The sequence below is a fragment of the Strix aluco genome, chromosome 1 (assembly GCF_031877795.1).
Source record: "Strix aluco isolate bStrAlu1 chromosome 1, bStrAlu1.hap1, whole genome shotgun sequence".
Taxonomy (NCBI): Eukaryota; Metazoa; Chordata; class Aves; order Strigiformes; family Strigidae; genus Strix; species Strix aluco.
In genome coordinates, this window is record NC_133931.1 from 56,963,890 (window position 1) to 56,991,653 (window position 27,764).

Genomic DNA, 27,764 nt, shown 5'->3' on the forward strand with positions numbered 1-27,764 from the left:
GCCTTGATGATACTTTTTTCCTTATTCTTTTTTATCACTTGCTTAGAGTGGTTCTTCCACTAACACATGCTGCAATCTGGTATATGTGGTATATGTTAACATGTACAACCAAGAACAGCAAAACTTCTTAGCTCTACTTCTGGGTTAATTCAAACAAGAATAAAAATATCCATGAGGCCATGTTGTCTGCATCCTGGTGACTCACACATACCAAATACAATATGCATCTTTATTTCAAATGTTGTCCTACATAGTGAATATAGATTTTGCTTTTCTAAAAATTGTTTTTTCATATTTTTTTTCAAATTTGAAACTTTAGGTAGTGGATTATTGTAAATCTCCAAAGACTGATAACAGAGGCTTAAGACGGGCAAGTGATATACTCTCTAAGAAAATTTCTCCATGTGGCTACTGGTGCTTTGCTCGTAAACTTCATCCTTCATCCACAGATCAAAAACTGTCTAAGAATTGTCATAATAAGCCTGTGACACATTCCTTATTGAGTCTGTAGTGAGTTACCCAAAGCACCAATGAGTAAAAATTATTTTTACAAGATTATCCTAGCAAGTTATCAGCAGAGTTAGAAACACAGTGCTTCAGTTCTGCCTCTGAGCTTTTTGCTTTAATTGTTGCAGACACAGAAGTTGCATGGCTTGTCTAATTGCAGTTTGGCCACCTAAAATGTGCTGATCTAGGTGAGGCTGATTCTCAAGGCTGCCTTTATTGCCAGTGAAGAGAGGAGGACAGCTTCAACTGTCAGCTCATCCCATTTGGAGAGAGGCAGACCAGATTAAAAAAACTTCTCCAGAGGTCTCTGTACAGTGTTATAGGAGGGAACCAAGGCAGCTTGCTCACAGCTGAGCTCCTCAGCAGCTCATGCCATGCACATGCTTGACACAGTTGTTTGTGCCTAGCTAATGACTTCAGTTCTCCATTTACCTGGAGAACAGACCATGGTCCAGAACTTGTTTTATTATACTGTATACTTGTTTTACTTTCTATTCTATAGCCAGGAAATTCAGTAGTGCTTAGAAAACTGTAGCAACTTAAAGGAAATAGTGCAAAAATCAACACTGTACATCAGAGATTCTCCTCTGCTTCTACACCAACATCAGGATAATACAAGTTTGAAAAGGGTAAATGTAAGACCCTTATTTCACTCTGTCTTTGGACATGCAATATTGCAAATCACGGGATAATCCTACCAGAAGTGCAGTGATGAAAGCTGGTGATAAAATACTCTCCCCCCCACTAGCCTTCATATTTAGGGTTTTGAATGAACCATTCTCACTGGGAAATCAGTTCCGGTGTATTTTACCATGCAATTTTCCAGTGACATGTAAAACACTTTAAAAATCCCCAACAAAAAGTCTCTCTCATGCTTAGAATAAATACCATTGTAAGTAATAGAATAAACAAATGATGGCAATAGTTGTAGGAAAAAATAAGTGATAATAAGTTATTGTCATTCGGCAACTGAGAGCTAGTTTATATTTTATCTATTTATTATATTTTTTCTTTGATTTTACTCAAATATGTCTTGGACAAATAAAATAAAACTTTCTCCCTTTTGGTGGACGAGTAGCTGAAATATATAGAAAAATCTGCCCTTTTTCTCTCTCTCTTTTTTTTTTTTTTTCGGTTGTGAGGTAAGAGAACCTGCTTACCCAACACAGAACTTTTGCTTTGTGCTGTCCTATTGCTGTGCCCATTATCAGGGTCTCTGAAGGCCACAGTTTGTGGCTAGCAGTAAGAACTACACACATAATTCACTTCTGAGCATTTATCTCTCCTGTATGTGAAAGCATAATTTTTATCTCTGTTGGAGTCTCATCTATAACATAAGAGTTTAAAATGTTTTTCTGCTTCCGAGTCAGAATTCCTTGCCCAATGTTAATCATGTGCTGTGCTGGGACTTGTATGATCAGATGCTGCCCTTTACTTGCCAGCTGGGGTAAAGACTCACTGTGTTATGCTTCCTGGAGGAGTTAGTTAAGAATAAGATCTGGTTGAAATTAGGCATTTTTATCTTCTTAGGTACATCAATATTTGGAAATCCTTTTTGGTTTGACTTAAAATGAAAACACATTGTTTTAAGATTTTATGCAAAACAAACAGCTTCAGAAAATTAGGATGTATAAATAAGCGATCATTTGTTTTGAAATGCGGGCATTTCAAAGCAGATTAAACATAGTGTTTTGAGAGTTTCTTTTGATATTTTTTTCCATTATAAAAGGAATATTTGTCTGAGATATCATGGCATAGTGTATGAAAATATAAAACCACTCCCAAAACAAAATTCCCTTAAAATCAGAATATTTTCTGAAATTAAAAAGTCATGATATTTCTCTTTTAAGAGTGTTCTCACTGGAGTAAATGCATTTTTCAAAATGCTCACTTAATTTCAAAAGCAAACATTTTGAAAACATTTTGGCGAATGAAGTTGGCAAGAGCTTGTTTTCTGGGACAGATACCACTTAGAAATGTAAGAGGCAAACAGTCTTGTTGACCAACTGCTCTCTGCTACTGAAGAACTATTGAATGAAACTTTTTTTTTCCTTTCATAAACTTTGTTGTTTTTCAACAGAGAAGTAAAGACATGTTGCAGCCGGCACTCGTCTGGCTGTTGTGCTGAAAAAATAAGAACAACAGAATGAAGTCTGCCAGTCTTCCCCCCAACCCCGCCCCGGGCTTTCTGTTCCCCAAATCTAGCTGTGCATACTGTTTGTGTGCGGGTGTGCATGATCCCACATGTATGTGGAGGGAATTGCAACTCCGTCACATCATCTGGCGCATGCATTTCCCACCAGGTGGTGCTAATCGAAGAATCCCAATGACTGGGAAAACGGACACAGAACACCCTTTAAGATGGGCTGGGAACTATCCAGCGTTGAGCTTTAAACATGTCACTTCTAGCCCATGACACTAAAATTCAGTCCATTCATTGCTACAGGAAGACATATATGCAGTGTTCTCAGATAAATGATGGACACTGGTTATTTTCTGATGGAGAAACTGTGCAGAGAAAAACAGCCCTTATTTTAATAATATCTTCTTTTTTTCATCCACTTTCAAAACTGTTTAATAGTTCATGACATTGCTTTCCAGAAGTAGAGTAGCATATTGAAGGAAGAGGGAAGGGAACAAATAGTTCTCGGTTTAATTATTGAGCACCCATTTGACTTGAGTAGATCCTTCAGTTTTACTGCATCCCCGTCATAACATGGATGTAATAATGATTAGCAATTTTCAGTGTATTTGTAAGATTATGCTAATACTGTTGGTATTATTTGATGACAGGATCTTTAGAAATGCAAAGTGTCATCATACAGAAAAACAATCAGTTAAAATTGCATAAGCTTGCTTTATTTTATCATTAGAGTAAAACAACACACTGAAACATAAGGTCCTGTTCAAAGGATCATTTTAAACAGCATTCCTGAAAAAGCCTTTAGGTTTGGAGTTTTCCAAAATGATCAGCACTTTCCTCTCACTGGAGCCAAAGGTGAATCTCTCATGAGTCAGGCAAATGATGAATGATTTTTCAACATCCCACTCCAAATACTTGCTCGATCTCTTCCCAAACCACAACAGAGCTGAAAAAAAAAATCACAGAATTTGTGGAGGAGAAAGGCTTAACCAGCTTTTGCACCCTAAAATCTACTAATTAGAGTAGTTTTGGTTCCTGAATATGAGAACTAAAGATTTGAATTATGTCACTGATACATTTTTAGTGTACATGAGTCCCTGTGATACAGAGCAAAAGCATTCCAAGCTCTGTCGACAACACCTTTTTACAAGAAAGAAGTGGAATCTTTTCTTCGGTGCTCCTGAGTAGCAAACTGCCTGTGTGACATGTAAATAATGTGATGGATTTGAAGGGAAAGCATATAATTACACTGGGTATGGCTGGGTCAATTCTTTCCAAATTTGGAAACTGAATGGCTGGGTGCTGGACTATTGGATAAACACAGGAGCTCTCAGAGCGCTCTTCACAAATATCTGTTTCCTTGCTATTTGTAGGTTAACAAAGGAGTAAAAGCCCCACAATTGACAGGTAAAATGATCAATGATGAATAGTGAATCTCCCATGCCTTATCTTTTTCTACTGTCTTTGGAGATGACAATGACTTTTAACAAGTACAGTTTTCTCCTAAAATAGGCAGATCTCCTGTGAATCTTAGAAGAACTGATAGGGATCTTGGTGCAGGGTATAAAGAAGTATCACAGCTTCAGAGATTACAAATGAGAAACCAGTAATGGGATTGGTCTGCCTAAAAGCGTTTACCTTTTGGATGTCTACAGCAGAAACGAGTAATCCATGCTCATTTAGAGTCACTTCTGGAAATAAGCACTTTCTAGAGCACAGCCCACATCTTTTTTAGATGTCCCTCTTAGGGTGAGATGACTCATAAGTCAACTGCCTACACAGGGGCTGACGAATTCTACCCTTTCCACTGCTGACTCCACCACTTATTCCAAACACACAGATAGAAGTCATGCATGCTGCCTCCCTCCTGGCAACGTGCAAGCTCTCCCTTGCAGAGCTGCTTGCAGAGAGGAGTCAGGGACAGTGCATCCCCTTGTTCTCCAGCCACTTGCTGTTAGATGTCCCTCTCACTCTTCCATACCCTGATACCTCAGGGATTTCCAGACCATCCTGAAAATAGGCAGAATGGACAGAAGGCACATTGGTTGATGAAGACAGTTTGAAGACCATTTAATGTGAGTGGAAGGAAAGGTTGCCTGAGACTGAGTGACCCTGCCCACCAAGTATGTCTTAGTTGCTGATGCTGTTCAGAGCTGATCTACTTCAGTACAACTCTGGGGCAGCCTGGTAGGGCTGTTCACCCCATTCACAGTCTGACATAATCAGGCGTCCTGAAGGATTCATCTCCCCCACTGGGAGATGAAAGCATAAAGAAGTAAGCAGAAGCTATCAGCACCTGTGTGGGGGGTCCCAAAGTAATAAGGAATCATGCTGGTCCAGATGGTGTAACCCTGAATCTGATAACTGAAGTGGGAATATATTCAGTTTCTTTGGGTAAGATTGGACTATTTTCCTCATTAAAAGTAATGATACAGCGGTTCATTCCTTTTGTTTTCAAACTAAGCAGTAAATTTTTTCTGAATAGATGTGTGCGTGAGACATGTTATCCTTGTTCAACATTTAAGAGGAGACTGACTTGAGGCACATATATAGACAACCCCCTGGATTATTATCTTCACACCAGAACCAGGCTCTGGTGTTGGTAATTGATGTAGTAAACTGACTGAAGCTGAGACAGAAGATCAAAAAATCACAACTCCAGGCTCTTTGAGTAACACCCAGATTAGTGATTTGTGCTCTGTTTCTCTCAGTAGGATTTGGCTTTTAAAGAGGAATTGCACTGAACAACTAACATTGCCTGCTGCTGAGGAGCAAATTATTTAATCAGGGAGGCTGCTGGTGAAATGTGACTGAAATGATGCAAAAAACCAAGTTCTCAAATTTAAGGGCTGGATGAACTTTCTTAATCATGTAGCAAGGCGTTCTCCCTAAGAGAAGCAGTAAGTTAAATCTTGCATCAAGACTAATAATTTCAGTTTGATCTTTTCTTCACATTCCCAGGAGACGTTGAGTCTCCTGTGACTTTCTGGGATTGCATGCCCAGACCTCATCCAGACAAGGAGTCAGGACTCAGCAAGGGTACACAGAGGATCTGAGAGTGGGAATTATTCTTGGATCTCACAGTCTAGATGTAGCTTCAGGGAATACTTCCTTTCCCCTTGTTTTTGGGTTGGTTTGTGTGTTTGTCCTGCCCCTACCCTTTGTCCCTGTCCCCCCCTTTCTTTTTGCATCTTGTGAACTCTGAATTGAATTGCTGCACCATACTTATGTGAACACTTCTGCTTAGTGTAAGTGACCAGTGGGGGGAATGTGGTGTGTTGATCTCACAATGATCTTTGAAGAAGAAAACACTTAGAAACCACTCTAATTTCACACTAATTGTATGCAAATGTAATTTCACCAGTGTCAGTGGAGCTGCAACAACAGGCTTTCTCTTGCCAGTGAAAACTCTTAATAAGAAGGTAGCGTTAGATTGTGATGTTTTTGGTTAGAGTGGCATGGAGGAAAACAACAGAAGGCAACAGCTGACCAAGTAGATTGTTAAATTTTTAATCTCTGACATGGGTGCAGGAAAGCTGAAGTTAGAGAACAAGAGTTTTTTTTTTTAATTTATTGCAAGAGAGTTACCTGCTCAGGATGCAGAAGTGCAAAGATATTCTAGGAAACTCAACGAGGGCTAGCAAGCTCTTCGATTCAGGTCAAACCATGAGGTCTGGAGGTAGTTCTCTCATAGTGAGGTCTGGAGGTATTTCTCTCATAGCTATGTCTGGAAGAAGTTTGCTTGTGTTCAGGGATCCATTCTCTTTGAAACCAACACCTTCTCATTCATCTTATTGCACCAGTATTGAACTAGAAATCCTATGATTTGCTAATGCCCAAGTTACTAAAACACTAGCAGCTTTTTTTTCCAAGTGCATGTTTAGTGTGGGCAGATAAAGCCATTCATGGCAAGCAGCAAAACTGAGGAGGATTCTTCATTTACATTTTATTTCCTTACTACAATTTGAAGAATAAAACCATGACAAGAACATGCTGCTTTTGTGTGATAAAGAGAAAACAGTGCAAAGACCTGACAGCTGAAGTTTTGAAATAGCCATTTAAAAACAAAACAACAGTAACCCCATAACACAATTTTTGCTCGATATTATCCACAGTGCCCTGATCAACCTTATATGTTATGGGCTATGCATCATACATGGTAAAAATATCTAGCTGTGCTTTCCTCACTTGTGTTCCCGGACAGCTGGAGGCTGGATAATATGCCATTAAATACAATAATAATTCCCAGTGTGCCAACATAGAGCCATGTGTTCTAAAGAAGAAAAATTAGAGTGCTTAAATGTTTTAAAGCATTTATCTTTTGGATGGAGAAAAAAATGATCCCTTTTAAGTAGCACTGACTGTTATGATCTTCAACCAGAGTAAACAGCCAAGATCTTCTGGCACAGGAGGCTGAAAGTAAATTTGATCTTTGGTGTAATAAAATTAACAAGTTAAAAGCTTATTCTGCTATTATTTCTAATTGATTAGCAGCATCTCGAGCTATGGATGGCAAAGTGTGATTAAACAATTAAAACCTCCCGTTGATACAAATGCATGGATAGAACTGATGACAGAGCTCCTAGATCTAGGGTAGAGTTTCTTCTTAAAATCTGTTCTTCCACCTTTTACTTATTATTTTTTCACTGAAACATGTTTACACTGTGTAAGTAAAGACAAATTTAACTGTTATGTGTGCAATGACTGAGGAGAATCAGCCAGTATCATTGCAGAATGCTTTGCTAAAACATCTTACAGCTATGTCAAAGCATATTTAACAGTCTAAACAACCATGTGCTTTTAAAAAGCAGATTGGAAAACCACCACCTTCCACATGGATTTTTGTAAGGCGGTCAGAATTCAGTTATAACCACTTAGATTTTTACTAATTCCAGGAAAACTGAAATTGGTATAAATGCTGTGTTCTTTGAGGAAAAAGAAGATGATTTGAGCATAACTATTTTTTACTTAGCTTTCAAATCCTAGACAAAAGCAAAAGCTTTCAGAACTGTTGGGTGTTTTGACAACAGAAAGTGTTTCTTATAATTAAAATTGCTATATACAAGGCAACTTTTCACAATTTTATCTTTTTCTTTCCCTTGCACCCACCCAAGTTAATCCAGTTTGAAAACCTAAGAAATTACTTTTTTCTTTGAAAACATACCCCCTCCCACATTAATCAGTTTAACCTGCTTTCATTGGAATATGTAAAGCATAAGTCAACAGTGGGGACACAATAATTAAATCCTCATTTTGACACAAAATTTTGGGCTTGGATAACAGGCATTTCCCATCTGCTACTGCAGAGAGGGGCCAGAAGTGGGGAAGGCAACTGAAGTACTGCGTTGAACAAGGGTCTGCTTTCCCAGTCACAGCCCATGCCTGGCTTCAGGGTTGAAAGGATCACAGACCCAGTCAAAACAGTAAAAGAAAGACTGGTCTTCACAAATATAACCATTATGGAGCAGTTTGTGTTTCCTCAGAGATCCCGGGGTACTGCAGTGACATGTGGCCAGGTGGGATGTAAGATTTTCCTCCATATCTCCTGCCCTAGTTTCCCTCCTAGGAAACTTGGGCACTGGTAGGAGCTGCTTTGTCCTGGCTGATTCCCAGCCAGGATAGGTGGGGGACTAGTACAAATGATGCACCCTAAAAGAGAAATCCTGGTTTGGTCAAAAGACCTACCAAAAGTACTTGAAGATACTTGCCACTTGCAGCCCGGCTCTGTAGGGACCAGCAGTGGGGACTTGGGGTAGACGCTGGGGGAAGTGCCCTGATCACGGTGTCAAAGGTTCAGTGCCAACATTACCTTGTTCACTTCCCAAATTCATGGTTATGCCATTGCTCTGCAGGGTCCTTCAGAAAACCCTGTTCATAGGGAATCTGACTGTGTGTTTACCAGAAACACTTGGGTTTTTCAGGATATGAAGGGAATTACCCTTCTGGTTTCTCAGCCTTTGGAGCTACCAGTCAGTTGCTTGGAATTACACATGCTTTCTTGCAAAGTGTGCAAATTGTGCTTTGACCTAGAAAGACCTTCTCTTCTTGTGCCCACAGCCTTGATTATATCTTCAGCAGTTGGTACAAGAGTCCGGGCTAGAGTATCATGAGGTGCAAATGATGGAACTTGTGTGTGGGCATTAGAAGTGTTGTGTTTGTTATTTATGAGTTAATAACACTATTCTTATAAATGATGTATGAATGACTGGTTGCTTAGCAGAGACATGGTCCAAAAGCCAGACCCATGAATGAGATGTTACAAAGAATAGTTTTATTTCTGTGGCTGAAGCAATATGCTTTCCAGTGAACTCAGTTGCAAAGTACCTCTATGCACAGTATATTTCCTCATTTTGTGAAAGATTAGAATTCCCTGGTGGTCCATTTTATCTCTGCATAGAACAAACACATTCATTGTGTGGTCCACACATAAGCTCAAACTTACCTGAATATAGATTGAAACCTACATTTTTGTTTGGTTTTTACATGCAACTAGTATTCTGTCAGTTATCTGAGTCAATATTTTGCAATTTCATTTTCTATGTAAGAATTTTATATCATGTAATGTAGTTTTTGTTCTCCAGAAGGCTGAACCAAAAGTCTTAGTGAAGTGAAGAAACAGTCGAGAAAAAACCTCACTGCAAAAAAATTCTCTCACTATTTTTTTCTTTCTGCTCTCGTTTATCATTTCTAGAGGTAGGTTCATCAGCGGATTTCTAGAAATCTGCCTTCTTAAAAGCTGTTCATGCACTTGTCATGTTTTTCAGAAGCACTTTAGTATGAGTGAACCAACAAACATACAAACATTTTTTTCTTTCTCTCTTTCAGATTGCTTCTTAAAAGCAATTTTCAGACCAACATATTTTTTAGAAAATATACAAGATATGAATCTGAATCACTTGAGACAACTCCAGAATGTTCATAGGCAAACATTACAATATGCATATGTGGTATAAACTTTGATAACTGCCGCTCAATATACCCAGGTAAAATCGGTAAGATGGCTTGTGGTTAGTGATGGTCGCCCTCTTGAATTTTGGTATACTGGTATTTTCATTAGTAGATCGTTTTATTTAAATAGCATTATAAATGGATCAGGCATGAATAATAAAGATGTATTATTATGGGCAGGATTTAGAAACTTGCAGCCATGACTTAGACAAGTCACCCAAAGGTTGCATAGGACTTTTGCTGTTTTTTCAAGCACCAGGTTTAAATCTAGATATTATTTATAACAGGGTAAGATTTTTCTTGATGAAAGAAAATTCAATTTTCCAGCTGGGACTGAATATGTTTGCTAACTATTGCATGCCTTCTCCTGGTGAGACAGGCCCAGTTCCAGTACTATTTCTGTAGACAATAGTCCTATTGCATCTGCCTGTAGGGGCTAAACCTTTCACAGACAAAAATATCATTCAAACAAATGGTTTTTTGTTTATGGAAATTCAGTCACTTGTGTGCACAATTGTTAGTTCTAGCTATGTACGCAGAGAAAAAAAATTGTACATGAGGAAAGACTAGAATTTAAAAATCAGCCATTATGCTTTATCTATAATAACAGATAAAATTTCACCCTTGTACCTCAAGGAAATAAGACATACTTGGAGTGTGTGTCTGTGTGTAAGGCACTCTTCTCCCTCTTTCTTTCTTCCTCCCTGCAAATTTTGGATCCATTGGCCAATTTCAAAACAGTTATGAAACAGGTCAAATTGATTGACTTTCAGTTCCATATGTATGGGTGTCCGGCTAAGGAGGTCCTGCTGTGATCCTCACTGAGGAAAGAGGCATCAGCACAACCTTATTCCCCCTTTCAAGGTATATCGGTTCAGGGGAATCTCCTCAGGAGACAGACTAAAAGAACAGTTTAACTGGAGGGAAAACTTTGACCTTCGCTTGCACCTTTTTAAATGTCAGAAAAGTCACTTGTAGATCCCAAACCAGAGAAAACAGCTTTTTTTTTGTTCTGAAATTTGTGATATTGCTCATTACTGTGTTTCTCAGCCTGTTGGGTTACTTAAGAATAAAGAAACCCTGGGAGGATGGGATGCACAGAGGAGCAGTTACCCTTCAGCCAACAGGTGGGAGCTCTGGTCAGAGCAAGGATGCTGATGGTTCTTCCCACTGTGACAATAGTCTTCTAAGGTGTCAACATACACAAATAAAAGGAGAGCTGCAATTCCCTGTATCAAGCGAATTATCCCAAATATACATATGATTTTTGCTGGAAGTGGATGTGCTGTAAGGGAGTATAACCATTGATTTTTAACAGCCTAAAGATCCTTTTGAAGTAAGAATTTCTTATTAGAACTGAAACCCCAAAACATTAAGGGCTGTATCTCCAGCTGGGACCTGCTTTTCTTTGCAGTTACATTCTCCAGTTCTTCGTGTCTTTTTTTGTCCCCCAGCGCAGATCCCCAAGTAGGGGAACTGGACTTGCCAATGATGCCTGAACTGCAGCACCCATTTACATATTCACTTATTTTTTCTTTTAGGGACACCTATAAGCACCCCTTAATTTGTCGTGACAATATTAAAGCAGGTATGTCTCAGTCCTGTTTTTTACAGAGCTACCTCTGAGTCACCATTGGAAAGGACTGTGACCATGGATAATTTCAGGCACTGACACTACTGTGTCTTTGTACAGCTAGTATCTGCTTTCCTCACCCTGTCCCTCTGAAACTTTCAGTTGATCGGCGGTGCCATCCAGGGATCTGGGAATGCTGTACCTAGCCAAGGCTGCTTTGTATGAGACTTGTCCCTGTAAAAGTCACTGAAATTACAGTGTGTAGACAGCCATTCAGGCCCTAGGGAGAGCAAAACTTACACTTTTTAACATGGGATGTTGCTGCTGACCTCTAAGTCTAGGCCACGTACTTCTTCTATCTCCCTAGGAAGTAACTGTGTGGCCACGGCTACAAAAGATAAGCCCTTTCCACTTCATGAGGTGCCCAGAGCTGCCATGCCCCACAGCCAACCCCTCTGAGGTGCTTCCAGCTCCATTCATCACTGCAGGGGCACTCACTGGGGCCATAATGGGACTAATGGGAAGTAGCACATCAGACTTTTACTGTTCCTTTTCTGTCATTTTTGAACTGTGGCTGAGGATGGTTGAGGTGAGGTCATAGCAACAGCCTCCTCTGATGGGAAGTTTTTGGAGAGACAATATGGAGAATAAACAAATATCAGTCTAAACCTTGCCAGCCATTAGCCAGTGACTGGAGGGGCTGAAAGACCCTGAAGGCTTTTGGAACAACATTGTAAGGAAAATAATGACTGTGCTATGAAAATAAAGAGATTATTCCAGTGCTTGCACATTTCTGGCAGATTTTCATTCAGATGCAGAAGAAAAACAATTCTGCCTACCCTGAACTTCCTGAAGAAACTTCTGCTTCTTAGCACCTCCTGTGAACTCACATCGCAAGAAACCAAAGCGAACTCAGCATAAAAAGATTCAAATATCCCCCCTGTCATGATTAAGTGAGACACCACATCCAAGCGGGGAAACATGCCTCTCTGCCATTTCCCGTAGACTACAAATGCCTTGCATCTCCTCTTTAGCCCTCTGAGTGTGTCTTTAGTGTTAACACCTATTAATGTTTATGGGGCATTGGCATAATTTTTAATAAGGTATCAGACCAGAGCAGTCCTAGAAAATCTACCTTGGAGACCTGTGTCTGGGTCAACATAACAATGGGCTCTTCTGAGTGAACCCTCTGGGGGTGGAAGACAAAATGTCTTTGTTTTATTCTTTATGGAGAAAGCACTTGGAAGATTAAATACATCATTTTTGGACTAGGTCTGGCTTGTGAACTCCCCTTACCATCTTTTTCCTCAATTCATGTGAATTAAGCCTAAGCCCATATAGTTCTAAGGCTAGAATTTTTATTTTACAGTTTTTATTAAGAATATTACAGTGGATTTGATGTATCTGACTGAATTAATAATTTTCAGATTTAGAGAAGTCTGTTTTGAAAGTCCAGAGAAATAACATGTCCAAAATGATATAGTTGTTTAATTGAGGTCTAAGTTGTTACTACAACAACCAGAAGAAACTTGTGTTGCCAGGGTCTTGCTGATATTGGTATTGGATGCTTTTGACAGCATGAAAGGACTGGGGCTGTGAGCCTGAATCATTATTGTGGCAAGAGGGGCATAACTTTCATTAATTTACTTCGATTATCTGTTTCTTCACTGATATTCAGGACATTTTAGTAGCTGGGCCATTCCCTCCCTGCTCACACTTGAATACAGAAGTGATAAAACAACAGGTTGAACTTAAAGCACTGCAGATATAAGTCAGAAGATAAAATTTTCAGGCTGAGAATAAAACGATAGGAATGTTGAGGGTCTAATAATAAGTTTCAGCTACCCTTATGTGATCCACCATATGCTCAAACACATTTGGATTTTTTAGGGAGTTGATTTGTTGGGTTTATTTGGTTGAAAGATTCAGGAAATAATATTCCTCCATGAAGTTTTATTCATGAGCAGCTCCTCATTTGGCGTCTGATTTTCAAACTATGCTGGGCAGATTTTCTTAAACTCACAGGCTGAGTAGTATTTCCTGATAGGAGGGGTGTAACTCCCACAGATGAGTTTGTAAGTGGGAATGCTCACATCAGTAACTGAAATTACTCCTTAAAATATCCTTTTCCAAAAAAATACTGCTGACTCCAAAGTTGTCCATTGGAATATTTCCCAGAAAGTTAACAATATATGTCCAGAAACATAAATGAAGCACAGTGTGTTTGATGGGGTGTTTTCAGAAAAGATTTACAATAGCTGCTCTCCACTGCTTGTGGTGGTCTAGTGTTTCACCTGATGGTGTTGCTTTTGGGAAGACAATAAAACCAAGGCTCTTCAACAAGTGGAAGTTTCCCTTGTAGATTAACCTAGTGCTTACCCATGAACACAGGCTTCAGTACTGGTACTTCTCAAATTGCTTAAGCCCAAACTTACAGTAAATGACCCAGAAACTCCTTTCCCTGTGATGTGACTACCTTGAACTGAGAACCACTCTGGACCCAGCATTATTGAGACTGTGAAGTCCCCTCCCAAACAATCTCAAAAGATCAGCCATATCAAGATAGACACTCTCACAAATGGCCTAATCTGTTTTGATATTAGAAATTAAAAGCTACCCTTTTCAACAAGAAAAAAATCACAAGCTCTGTGAACTACAGAAAGCTTCTTGATGTAGATTAGGGCTACTGTTTTGGGCTGAGATCTCAACAATGGCAGTTCTATGTGCAAAAAAGAAAAAGGATGAAGAAGTAAAGAATCATATCTCTAAAGTATCGTTATTTGTGTAACTGGAAGGGCTGTACTGAACGGGTGGAAGAGAATCATTAAGTTCAGATGCTTGCTTATACTATTTCCCATGAAAATAGTAAAATTTTTATTTCCATGAAAATAGTAAAATGAACAGACAATGGGATAAAAAGATAATGGGAAACTGCCAGCTGTACATTTACACAATGTCTGCAGTCAGTCTTGTGTCTCCCATGTCTTGATTCTGTAAAATCCCATTTCTAAATTAATTTAAACCTTAATATCTTAAAATAAGAATTACTACACAATTCAAGTATCTGACAAGATTCCTATTCCCATTAAAAGTCACCCAGCTGGAATAAAAATGCCCCACTGCTTGCCAAATCAACACCATCACAGCTCAAAGAGATAAAATTGTAACTGAATGCTCTCACAGGCACAATGAAATTGGCCTGAAATGCTCCCTGCTCACAGCAAGTTGGGTAAGTTACTTAGGTCTTAGTAGTAAACATTAAATTTTCTGCTTCCAAAGTTGTTTTTTCACTCCTTGCTTCCTTCCCTTGGAGGTTTCTCTAATGCGTTTCTTTGTTTGGGTACATCATATAAAATCACACAATTCCTTAATAAGGAATTACTTTCTTGCTACCAAGAGATTGGATTTGACATTAGGGCAACCAGTCATCAAACACTAACCCATGGCATTTTGATTTAGGGATCCCATAGTCTGTAATCAACTTGTTCCACATGGTAGCACTGGAATGCTGCCCTTTTTTAGAAGTAATAATTTCACCCATGGAAAGTCATTATGTCTATGGCAGCTCAGAGGTAGGAACTAGGAGGTCAAAGATTATTGGAACGACACCTCCAGAAAAGGTCTCCACTTCTTCTTTCCCTTGAAAATGTTTTTGAAAGCCCATAAAAATCTGTGGCTTTTGCCAAATGACCTGTGAAATAACCATGCACAGCTGTGGCTGTAAGAAAAATTACGTACCACTGCTGGCACTCACATTGATCTGATGAAATCTTTCTAATGTGAAATCATCAAGCCTTTGAAAAGATGAACCTGTGCATCATGAAAGGACATGACACACATTTTGGAGGAACAAAGGATCACTGCCATCAACAGGAGCAACGGTTGGAAATAAGGAATATAGAATAGATTTCTGGGAATGTTTCTGAAATTGCAGATGATCTGCTTCGGAGATTACTCTGGCATAGCAACAGAAAGTCACATGCAGAGTATAGAAACTCTTTTGCTGGAAGAAACTTTGTATAGAAACTCTGATCCAATTTATTCTGTGGAGAGGACGAAATTATAGTTTAAACTGTGGCTTGGTAGATTCTGATGTGTATTTAGGACTCATTTATACCCCTTTTTATATCAGAAGCTCAAGGTGTGAATGAAAGGTTGATGCAAATAGCAAGGCTGAATTGTGGAGGCTTTTTACTTACTAAACTGTATTGCACCTCTTTTTTGTTTGTTCATTGTGTCAAAACTACGAGTGGGAGACTGTATCCCTTGAGAGGAGAGCTAATATTTTTTATGCTCTTTCCTCCTTTTTTCTTTCTCTGTGTTTTTCTATTGTCTTTTTGATCTCTCCTCTTTGCAGCCTTCCCCATCAGCAGTAACGCGTTACAGGCTTCATGATTGTTTCTTTGGTGAAACCAATGCCATCATCTGACACCTGTCAGCTACATCAGTGATAAAGGTGAATGCTTGACATCTTGTTGTCTGAGGTTCATGTTATCAGCTTGAGGACATGAGCAGAAAAATGGAGGAATTTCAGTTGATCTTCTGGCCTTAGCTTATTTTTTGTTTGCCTCAGCAAAGTTGCCTTCATGAACGTCTTTTGTTCTTTTAAAGTCTTCTAAAGCATAGACTGTTAGATTCTGCAGTGCATTAAATGTGCCTAGTGTGACACACATAAGCACAGCACAGGGTTCTACTTACTAACCTTATTAATAGAAGAGAGTGGAAAACAAGCCTTGTGTATAACACTGATGGTCACCCCCAGACAAAATCACTGTCAGGCTGTTACCAAGTACCTCACAACCGTTTGCTCTTGTGCTGCATGCCTGGGACTTGCTGGCAGTGATCAGAAGATGTGTTTTTGATATCCAGGTTTAAAACTGAAAATTTGTAGCTAATGTTTCCCTATAGGTGCAATTTTTCTGGGAGCTGCCTTTCTTCTGATTTCTTTTTTTGTCAGTGCATTTACCAGCCAGCAGAAAATCTACTTGCTTGCTGTTTGAGAGGTGGTAACAAACACTTTAGAAACTCCCCAAACTCAAATAAAGCTCAGAATGGCAGACTCCTCATGTAGTGAGACAGGAGAGAGAGGGAGAGGCAAAGATGCACAAACACTGACCTCTCTCCATGTTGCCTGCCTGTGACTTACAGGATCCCAGCCATGAACCGGGATTTAAATCAGAGTTTAGAGATTAATAGGCTAGGAAGGATGACCAGGTCCAGTTTTGCCTTCCAGATTATGGGATGGTAACTTTTCAGAGGTTTGCCTCAGAAACAGAGCACCTTTCTTTTATTTGGATCTCAGGAAAGGGAGAGCTGTGAAGTAGAGAGTGCTTTCCTTTCTGATCCCCAGGGAGCACGTGATAAGGAGCAGAGCCCCATGCATCTTCCTGCCTCCCAAAGACAGAGACAATACAGCAGGTCTCCTTTCCAACCTACCACCTCCAAAAACACATGACTTTAGGAACTTTCTCCTCTACCATCCTTGCTCTAGAGAGTCAATCTTGGACGCCAGCCCCAGAAGCACAGTGCTCTGTGGGATGGTCTTGCTGCTTCACAGCAGCTTCTCTGGGAACAAAATAAAGTAGCATAGCAGGTGTTCTTCTGTTGGAGTATCCATGGTAAGCCCTGAACTATTTTGAAGGAAACATACAGAAGTCCTTAGTGATTGCTACAGCATAGTCACACGGAGGTTGTAATGCTTTCTCCATGCTTCAAGTTTGATGACAGTGAGTTTTGGATACACACCAGTAATTTCCGGTACTTGCAGGCTGTCTACTGAAGTAAGTTTACATATCAGCTCAGCTGGATTCAGTTGTCTCTGAAGCAGAAATCCTGTGTAGCCCTCACTAGTTGCTGGAGTAAAGTGGTTGTAAGCAAAATCTGGATAAAACTTTTTGAATCTATTTTTCCTTTGACTAAACCCTATTTTCATTTAAAGGCATGCTATCTTGTTGGAAAGATATTGATGGATGCTCTCTTCTGCTATTTTTCTCTTGTTCTTTTTCTCTCACCTCTTAAATTGGTATTATTTCTAGCTGGCTAGAACTAGGAAGTGTTTAAATACAGGAATACTCCAACCTAAACATGTGTGAATAAATAATAACCACACAATTCTCACATCCAAAAAAGAATCTAAATTAGCTTGTTTGGCATCTAAAAGAGTCCAGGGCTTACGGTTTCAAGCATTAACATGCAGCTGTTTCACTTCAGCTACTGACCTCCCCTGTGTTGGCCACAGTGGAGCTCTTTGGGAATCATCAAGTTCAGCCAGGACTCAGTCTCTCTCTTTTGCAGAGAAATGTCCATTAGCAGCTTTGGGAGTATCTGTGTGCATGTTGCCGGTGTAGAATCCCTATTGCTGTCACTGGTATCTTGGCCAGGCTGGGCAGGGCAGGATAGAGCCCTTGGTGGTGGCAGTGGTGGTGGTGGCTTAGGAAATCACAAGCTCTCTGAAGAAATTATTTCAGATCTAGAGTCTGGCCCTTCCTCTGGGAGCTTTGGGCCATGCTCGGATCCCCAACGTAGCACCTTGCCCTGTGCTGTGTGGATGTAAAAAGCGTTGGAGATTTTAGTCCTGCTCAGGATGGGCTTTGTTGATATAAATGTCAATAGGGAAGTAGCCGCTGCCATCCTGGTTTCTCACTGGTCATGGGTTAAACTGCTGGTGATTTGTATTCTCCCTCCCAAGCCAACTCTCTATCACTTCATAAGGTCAGTAAAAAAGAGGTAAGTGAAGGACACTTCAAGCAAATCACCATATTTCTCATCAGATGAGTCTGTGCTCTGTACTGGCCCATCTTATTCTGAGAGCTTATTATAATACTGCTTAATAAACTCCAGACCAGGAATCCACTCCCTCACTGTGTTTTGAGACAAGGGATGCCACCCTTCTCTAAGGACTTAGCAGGTCATGCTGTGATAACCTCACCAAGCAGTGGGGACAGTCCCTTGGGATAAGAGTCCTGATCCAGGTGCTGCTGCTTGTGCATTCACCTACTGGCAGCTGAAAGCAAAATTACAGTTTACTTCTATATGAAAAGTGCTTTGAGAAGCACTCAAAGTTGCATAGAAAATCAAACTGCTTATTGCCATCAAGCAGCACATCCAATTTAATTGAAATTTTGCTGGATTATTACCAGAAAGACTGGCCAAATTATCAAATTCCTGGTTCGTGGGAAATTCTGACATTTGGTTTTGTTCTGATTTGGAACAAACCCAGTTATTTCAAAATTACCCACAAAAGAGAAATTTATAGGGAAAAAATAGGAATAGGAAACAATGACGCATGGTATTTCCAAAATAAAATACGCTCCCCAAGACGTGCTTCTTTCCAGCCTCGTTGCTGCCTCTTACAGAGCGGCATGTCGAGCCAAGGCTAGGGCTGGGAGTTTACACTGTGGGACTCCTGACTTCAGCCAGGTTTCCCAGCACTACCAGACTCCCAGTTTGGTGGCAGTGAGCCTACGATTCCTATATCCCAAGCAGCCCACCAGGCTAGTTGGTAGGAAACCAGGCAGTTTTCCAGTGGAAAACTACCTGTGGTTTGATGTCAGTTCATTGAAACAGATATGTTTTAACATGAAACTTTCTGGCTCTGACGAATCAGTGTTTTCCAATGAAACGACATGTCTTCAGAAATCTCATGACTGGCTCTAATTGCCACTTTGGTGACCAAAATCTTTACTGAATAGAGTCCCATAACGTCCTGGATATCACCAAATATCTTGAGTAGAAAATACAAACAAAAAAAGCATATTTCATTTTGTCCTCAATAACCATGAAATTTGCAGGGCCATTTCTGGGCAAATATGTTATGAAGAAAGTTCCTGCCTTCTGGGCAGTAATGCTGGGGACACACACGCCTCCATTTCAACCTTATCACTGCTGCATTAGCCTACAACTGCCTGAGAAACATCCCGTTCCTACCTCTGAGGAGAAGACAATGGCCTCATTGCCCAACAAGTCATGTTGTCCATGTCTAATTAGAAACAGGAACTCGCTCACTAGAGCGCTATTTATTCTTGTTCTTACAGCCCAAGATTTCAATGGTCTTTTTCATTGTTTTTATTATTATAATAGAGAAGGCTGTTTATTGATTTTTCTACTATATGAGTGTTTGTATACACAGAGACTTCCCGCTCCTAATGAAATGGAGCCTCCTAAAACAATAATAAAAAATAATAATAACCTCACTCAAGAGTGAAATAATTGTGGCCAGAATCATACTTCAGTGAAAATGTTTCGCCCTTCTGAATGTGTTGCCAGAGACTTTCTGTGGTCTGACAGTGGTCCCACAGTCTCCGTGGTGGGAAGAAGACTTCTCTCCCTAGGCAGCAGAGTGCCTGGGCCTTTGCTGGGGCTGCTCCTGGATGGATTCTCCCCTCTGACAACCAAATTTCCCCTTGCTCTAAGCTTACGTCCATTTTGGACAGCAGTTGGTGTGAGTAGTTGTGGCAGAGGCAGGCTGTTGGCAGTCATGGCTGGGTCCCCCTGCTTGGACTCCTGTGGCTCTGAAGAGTGGTGGTGTTGCAGAAGGAACGAACACTGAATGGGAAGGACTATGGAAAGAATTGTATGGGTACAAACCTAGGTTTTGTTTCCAGAAATATAAAGCTTTCCCTCCTGATTTTTATTAGAGATCTAGAAACATGAACGCCCATAAATTTGGGAGCAACTGATACTTTTTCCTTCACCCAGATTTTGCTCTTCCAGTTTCCTTGCTTCCTTTCTTTCTTTCTTTCCAGATTTAAAACTGACCTCACCCTCAAATCTGAAACAATCCATCTTTAGATCTCAGCTCATTGGATGAAACTTGCATCTCAGGAGAATATTTCAATCTTTTGCCAATACGTCTACTGCCACTTTAATGTTCCAGAAATGTTGTCATCCGCCAAGACTTCTTTCTAAACCTGTTCTTAAGAGTTGCAAATGCTCAGGACTGAAGACCACTTGCTAGATACAGGTCAGTACTGAAAACAGCTTACAATCACATTATTTTCCAAGGATCTCATCAAGACAAGAACAAAAGAAGGAAAATACCTCTTAGAGTTCCCAGCAGTAGACTCAGTATTTTGGCAGGGATAAATACAGAACACAGCAGCACAATGTAGCTGTGTAGTGGTAGTATGTGAGGGCAGATTTGTTACTGGAATTAGTCTAATCACAGCAGTAGAAGTGGACAAGTCATTCTGCTTCATAGTCATTCTGCTTCCAGTGCCCCAAAAGTCTCTCACACACCTGCGTGTTCAGGGAAACAACTTTTGTGTGGGTATGGGGTGAAGTGGTGATTCAGCTCCATCACTCCTATCCTTCCTGTGGAGTACTTGTTTCCTCAATAGGAAGGCATCTGATTTGTGACTCTGTGAGAGAGGAGATCTTTTGCTTGCTTTCTCTGTTCCTGCAAGGACTAGACCCAAATTAAATCTCACCGAGGTCAACTCCTTCTATTTTATCTTGAGGGTACTTTCTAGCAGCAGCTTCATCATCTTGGCATGGGTACGTACAGCTCATGGGACCATAACAAGCCTCTGGGCATAAAGGCATAGACCTTTACTCTTCTGGGCACAGATGGAGTCAAGACACTGAATGAATCTTACATCTCTTGGTGCATTATCTTCCATGCTCCATCTGCCTCTGTTTCAGAAGAGCCTGAAGAAAATCTTGTAAGACCATTTTCCTCAGACTGTTTCTGCAAGAGGGCATGGGGGAATGCATAAGGGTGTTTGCTGGTTGACCCCTTGCAGACGTGTTCCCATGGGTGGGTAGTCAGTGCCTAGTCTGCATGAAAATGCAGTGTTACTTACTGGTTACATCCCAGTCTGAAAATAATTTCTGTTACATTTGATTTTAATGCTTAGTTAAGATGTGCTGGTGGTGAGAGACTTTGCAGACTACAATAAAGTTTCATTTTTCTTTTGTACTCTGTTTATGTTGTGAGCAGCTTCTCAACTGTGCAATGGCTGTTGGCACAGACAAATGGAGCATCTTCTTTTCCCTCAACTGAGAGAGTTGTAGGTGAGGCCACATGGGGAGGTAGGATTGATGAAGACATGCATGCAACATAGTGTGGTTCCTTCATCACACTGCTAGCCGCTGCCTTTCTCACACTTTGGGACATGATAGGTGACAGAACTTTGTTGGTCAGCATCTTGTGCTACTTGGGATGGGAAAGAAGCCCTTGGTGCCTGCAGCAAACCACAAGTCCTCTCTGAGGCACAAAGCCAGGCTTCCCTGGTGTGTAGTGGTGACACACTTGAGTCTGACCTTGCCATGAGCTCTGGGAGCTGATAAGGACACTGATGTTCAGCAGGCTGGTGGGTCCACAGCAGCAGCTCTGATAGGGAGCCAAACCCCTCCTGTAAACACTATAAATCCAGGTTTAGAATTTGCCCAGCCAAATCCCCATTTGACTAATGCATGAAAAGGTGTTTTCCTAACTCTAACATGGTGATTATCACATCCATAAAGGCCCTGCTAAACTCCCACTGAGTAGGAACCAGGTGAAGGGCCCTTGCAGATCTGACCTTTACTGCCACAATTCAGTGGGGAAAAAAAAAGTTCCTATGGAATAAGGTGCAAAGCAGCGGTTGTCGACTTGTGTTTAACTTTGAATGTTATTGCAAAACCTGATGGACCAGAAATAACTCTTAAGAAAGGGTTTCATTTAGGATTGCTTAAGATTGTTTAGGATTATAGTCTCTGTCTCCATTTATGTAGATAAAACTCCTGACAATAACATGGTTGACTGGAAAGTAGAGTGCCTTCTATATATATGTGCTGGGATTGGTATATCCATGTAATGGCTGACAGTCCTGCTGATTTATGGAGTCTAGAAGGATTGTGTATGCTAGATCAGCTGTGTGCAGTCAGTCAGTTTCATTGTCCATCACTGTTTTATTAATCCAAAAGGTGCTGGTAAGAACCTAAAAACTTCTGTGCATTTAAATCAGCTTTAGGTTGTTGTGGTGGATTGATCCTGGCTGCTCTATCACTCCCCTCCTCAGCTGGACAGGGGAGAGTAAATATCATGAAAGGCTTGTGAGTTGAGATAAGGACAGGGAGAGATCACTCACCAATTTCATGGGCAAAAGAGACTCAACTTGGGAAAATTAATTTAATTTATTACCAGTCAAAATCAGAGTAGGGTAATGAGAAATAAAACCAAATCTTAAAAACACCTTCCCTCACCCCTCCCTTCTTCCCAGGCTGAACTTCACTCCTGATTTTCTCTACCTTCTCCCCCAAGTGGCACAGGGGGATGGGGAATGAGGGTTGTAGCCAGTTCATCACATGTTGTTTCTGCCTCTCCTTCTTTCTCAGTGGGAGGACTCCTCACACTCTTCCCCTGCTCCAGCATGGGGTCCCTCCCATGGGAGACAGTATTCCACAAACTTCTCCAATGTGAGTCCTTCCCACAGGCTACAGTTCTTCATGAACTCCTCCAGCGTGGGTCCCTTCCATGGGGTGCAGTCTTTCAGGACTGCTCCAGTGTGGGTCCCCCACGGGGTCACAAGTCCTGCCAGCAAACCTGCTCCAGCGTGGGCTCCTCTCCCCATGGGTCCATAGGTCCTGCCAGGAGCCTGCTCCAGCATGGGTTTCCCACAGGGTCACAGGCTCCTTCAGGCACATCCACCTCCTTCGGCGTGGGGTCCTCCACAGGCTGCAGGTGGATTTTGCTCTATTGCTAACCTCCATGGGCTGCAGGGGCACAGCCTCCCTCACCATGATCTTCACCACGGTCTGCAGGGGAATCTCTGTTCTGGTGCCTGGAGCACCTCATCCTCTTCCTTCTTCATTGACTTGCAGTTCCTTCTTCACTGTCTGCAGAGTTGTTCCTCTCACATGTTCTCACTCCTCTCACCCAGCTGCAATTGAACTTTTTTTTTTCCCCGCTTCTTAAATATGCTCTCACAGAGGTGCTACTACTGTCACTGATGGGCTCGGCCTTGGCCAGTGGTGGGTCCGTCTTGGAGCAGGCTGGCATTGGCTCTATTGGACATCGGGGAAACTTCTAGCAGCTTCTCTCAGAAGCCACCCCTGTAGCTGCCCTGCTACCAAAACCTTGCCATGTAAACCCAATACAGTTGGCATGCACATAGCAGTTTTTCTGGACACCTCACTAAGTAGCTTTCAGCAGACTGTGTGGGAGTGGAGTCTATACCGATATTTTCAAAGGTGGATCTGACCTTTGGGACTGTGGGGTCCATCCCTACCAGGATGTTATAGCCCTCAGTAAAACCCTTCTGAGCCTTGTTTCCCTCCTGTGCCAGGCATGCTGGCACCCAGCCCGGCACCACCACCCATGGTCAGGAAGGGACCTGTGCCTGCTGTCAGTGGGATCTCCACCAGCTGAAGAGACTTTGAGTCACCTCATTTCTCTCTGGGCTCTAGCATCCAAGAGTTTTATGTAGGTGTGGAAGGGGGTCTGTTTTTTGTATCTTCTCTTGAATGGTCTCTAAGGGCAGTGGGTTTTATGTGGATACAGCTAAAATCAGTTCCCAGTGATCAAAACAAGTATTATTGCTTTTGCCCCATGTGCCAAGTGAGATGAAGGTCATGTGTTGGCTTTAAACTAACGGTTTCTCAGATGGAGTCAATACGTGGTGTAGGATGTCAGATTTGTTTAGTTTTCTCCAATAAAACAATCCTTTTTCTTTTTAATCTAGAAAAGCCATCCATAATGAGTTGCAGGATTATGCTATATGTCTTGGGAAAACAAAACGGCCCTTTAAAGAGGAACTCACTGACAAGCGCTGAAAACCTTGGGTTCACTCTATGGAAACAGTCAAACTGATTCTCTGCTCAGAAGTTAATTGGTATAAATGATAGAGGAACCAGCCTCTTTCCTTGGCTTTATATTTCCAAATATCTCCTGGAGCCAAATCAAGACACTGCACAATCAGTGTTTAAGCACACTTGTCCCTATTCCCCCCCTTGCTAGAAGCAATGTCTGGAATACAGGTTGTAAATCAGGTCCTACAGTGATTGATCCATGTGCCAGCAAGTGAAGCGTAAAAATAGCAGTATGGTTGAAAGGACATAAAAAAAAGGCAAAAGAGACCATTATTATTTCTGAGCTCAAGGGAAAGAGCAGTTGAATCTGACATGCTGGCCAAGTCCGAGTAGCCCTGGCCTGTCTAAAAAGCAGAGACAACTGTTTTGCTCCCTCCTCCGCAGCTGTGTCCCCCCTGTAAACAAGGAGCCGGACTCATTTTCTGGCCTGTGAACCTGGCACCGAGAGGTCTGATTCCTTTCAGGAACTTCTCTCAAATGTCTTTGTGTGCTCTAAATCAACTCCTGTGTTTCTCCGGCTGTGAAATAACATATTGGCAGGGCAAATTGCATCTTTGCTCTCTCTAATGCCTTCATAAAAGCTGCTGACATGCCAGACATACATTTGAAGCACTTTTTCCCCCTTATCTTTTGCTGGAGGGGAACACTTCTGTGGATTGCATAGTATTGCCAGATGTAGAAAATTCGTAGCTTAACTATTCCCACAGCTTAATTGGAAGTCAGAAGGTTCTGTCCTGTTAATGTTTAACTAACAAGAACTGCTGCTCAGGCAGGAAAAAGCTACAATAGGATAGCAGTATTCTCATTAAAATAAGTGCGTGAAAATAAATATAGGAAGGGAAAACCTGCTGCTTATATTCGCACATTTATATACCATTATTTTATTACAGAAGAGCACTGTGTAGAACTGAAATGAGAAGAAAGACTCTTAAGACTCGGAGAGTCTTTAGATATTATCCATATACTTACAATAATCTGGTATGGACAGACAAAAGTAGTAATGACATCATTTAGTAACCCTTACTGTTTGCACTGAGCATAGCTGTTTCTTTCCCAGGAGACAGTTTCACCATTTCCTTATTTTTGTTGCATCTTCATGGAAAAACCTAGTAAAGCTCCTCGCCTCTGTAACATGCGCACACACATGCATGCATGTATGCATGCACACACATACTGGGTCTATTTTGCATATATATAAATTATAAGAATGGAGGGATTTGTTGTCACAGGATTTTGTCATTACTCAGGTGGCTCTGGTGCTGTTGAGTTCACCTTTAAAAGAATGAAAAATGCTTTTGTTTCTGAGTATGACACAGTCCTTATTTAATTACAGACATCAGCAAGCTTTCTGACCTGCCTCTTCCTTTATGCTGCTTCAGAAGCTCAAAAAGATCCTGATGATTCTTGAAGGAATCAAATAAGAATTCCCACTCCTGTGATTTGATTTCTTCAGATTTTTAGTTTTCTCACATCTGTTTGTTACCTGTCATTCCTTCTCTAACTGCTCTGAGAATTATTTTGCATTCTGTCTCTCACTTCAAAGGCATTTTTGTGCTGTGTGTTGTATGTTGTCACCACCAATACTTTCTTGCCAGACTTTTTGGTCACTTTTTATTCTTGGAGACATGCATTAGACCTAATAACGGTTTGTGTTATGCTCTCAGTTTCTCAAGAAAAACTTATCTTGAATGGCTTGAAAATTTCTGCTGGAAGTATGATGGTTTTGTCCAGCTATACATCTCTAAATGTTAAGATCATGTTATTTTCAATGTACTATTCTAGAAGTATTTTCTAAGAACTATGCTCTTATTTCTCTGCCTGTGGTTTGGCTCCAGAATAACAGTTTGGATGTGTCCTCTTTGGCCACAACATCTGTGGTAGAAGTGACATTCGCTACCAGGCAGTGAAGGAGATTTTTCTTGGCTTAATCTGGCTAAACCAGTCTCCATATTAATTAAAATAATCCTCAGCAAGGCAAAAATTAAGGTAATTTTCAAATGCATCAAAATGTTAGTACCTAAGCCTTTGTACTTGCTTATCAGTATTAGTATAATAAACCCAAACAAAGTCTTGAGTAACACTACTCAAAGCATGACAAAAATCTACAGTATTATAGTTTTCTTCACTTGCTGAAAACATGAGTCTTTTCTGACACATTTAACTTCAAAGAAATTTTAATGTGACGCAGACAGTTCTATTTAGGAGCAGCTTGCTTCAGTTTATTTGAAACTCGTTCAGCCTTGGGGCTGAGATACTTGATCACATTACTACAGCCATTCAATAAGCCGTCTTTCAGTGGCTGAGTCTGCAGTGAGGCTGAGCCAAGTTGAAACAGAATTAGGCCTGCCTTTGCTCTGGAGTATGCATTTTGATAGTTACACCAGCTTGACTCTTGAAGGGAAAGAGAGAGGAAGACTGTGTGTCTAAAAGCACAGCAATATGCCTTTGCTGTGGTCCAGGTTAACACATAACTGTTCCCTGTATTCCTATAGCCTGCTCCATTGCTGTCCATCTCCTCACATTGCAGCCTGTGTAGCTTCTTCTCTTGTTGCTCTTGAATGGGTCCTGTAAAAAGATGTGATCTGGAGATGGCTTTCCCCTCATCACAGACTTTTAATCCACCTCAGATCATCAGCAGCTGGAGCCTGCACCCTTGTACTAACACCTTGTTGTGAACCTCTTGGACACTGTTTCATGCAGCAATTCATGGATTATCTAGCTCAGACCTTAATTTCAATAGATGCAGTTTTATTAATGTGTCAAGCCCAGGTAGTAAGGTTATTTTCTTACCACATTCAAGCAACCAATATCTTGGTGTCAGGATTTAGCTTATCCAGGGATTATTTTGTCAGCTGAAGCAATAATCTGAATAGACTCTGAAATGCGAGCTAAAATCTCTGCTTATGCTTTTTTTTTTCTTCATTGATACAGTATTTTTCCCTTCCATGCTAATACAAGTCCATCTATCATATTTAGTTTTTGTCAAAAGCAAGCAGCTGATGTGAGCTAAGGACTCTAAAAATCTAAGGCTTCATGAGATTCCCAAGCACTTGTGAGCAGATTTATGGGTAACAAAAAATGAGAAGTCTGCAGGCATTAAGGAAAAAAATACAAGCCTAACAGTATTTATCTGAATGCTTCAGATTGGTCACTGTACCAAGGACAGCCCAATGGCAGTAGAAAGCAAAAAGAGTAGGGACAAGTTGGAGAAATGAAAACAGGTCAGTACGTTTGTCATGTGGGTAAGGGGCATCCCCCTTACAGGCAATTCAGAAATGGGAGAGGCATACGCAAGCATGAGAGTTTTACTTTCTCTGTGCACATCAGCCCAGGTCACCCAGAAAAGAAAATCTTAACTTGTTCCCATCATATGTTAATTGCTACTCGATACCTTATTCTAGAAACACTTTCCTGAACTGTGCCCACGTATTCATGGTCCAAGATTTCATTGGTTTCTTTGTCGATGAAGATACCTACATTTGAGATGCTCAATAGCTCTAGCTGCTGTGCCCCTGCTTCTGCTCCCCATGCTGTTATGTAGCCTGCTGCAGTGAGGAAGAAGTGGAGAAGAGGGATGTGACAGCAGTGGAAGTGGCTTTTCTTTTAAGCCAGCCCTAAAGAGACCAGCTGAACTTAGAGACCTATTGTGTAGGAGCCTCATTTCCCAATACAAATGACTTAGTTACTATGTAAGGCAGTGCAAATACCCCTCTTTGTTTTGCCAAGCTGCGAATTTAGAGATTAGAAATTACAGGCAGCTTTCAAAGGAATCTCCTTCTGAAGCAAAGAGAAAAATGACGT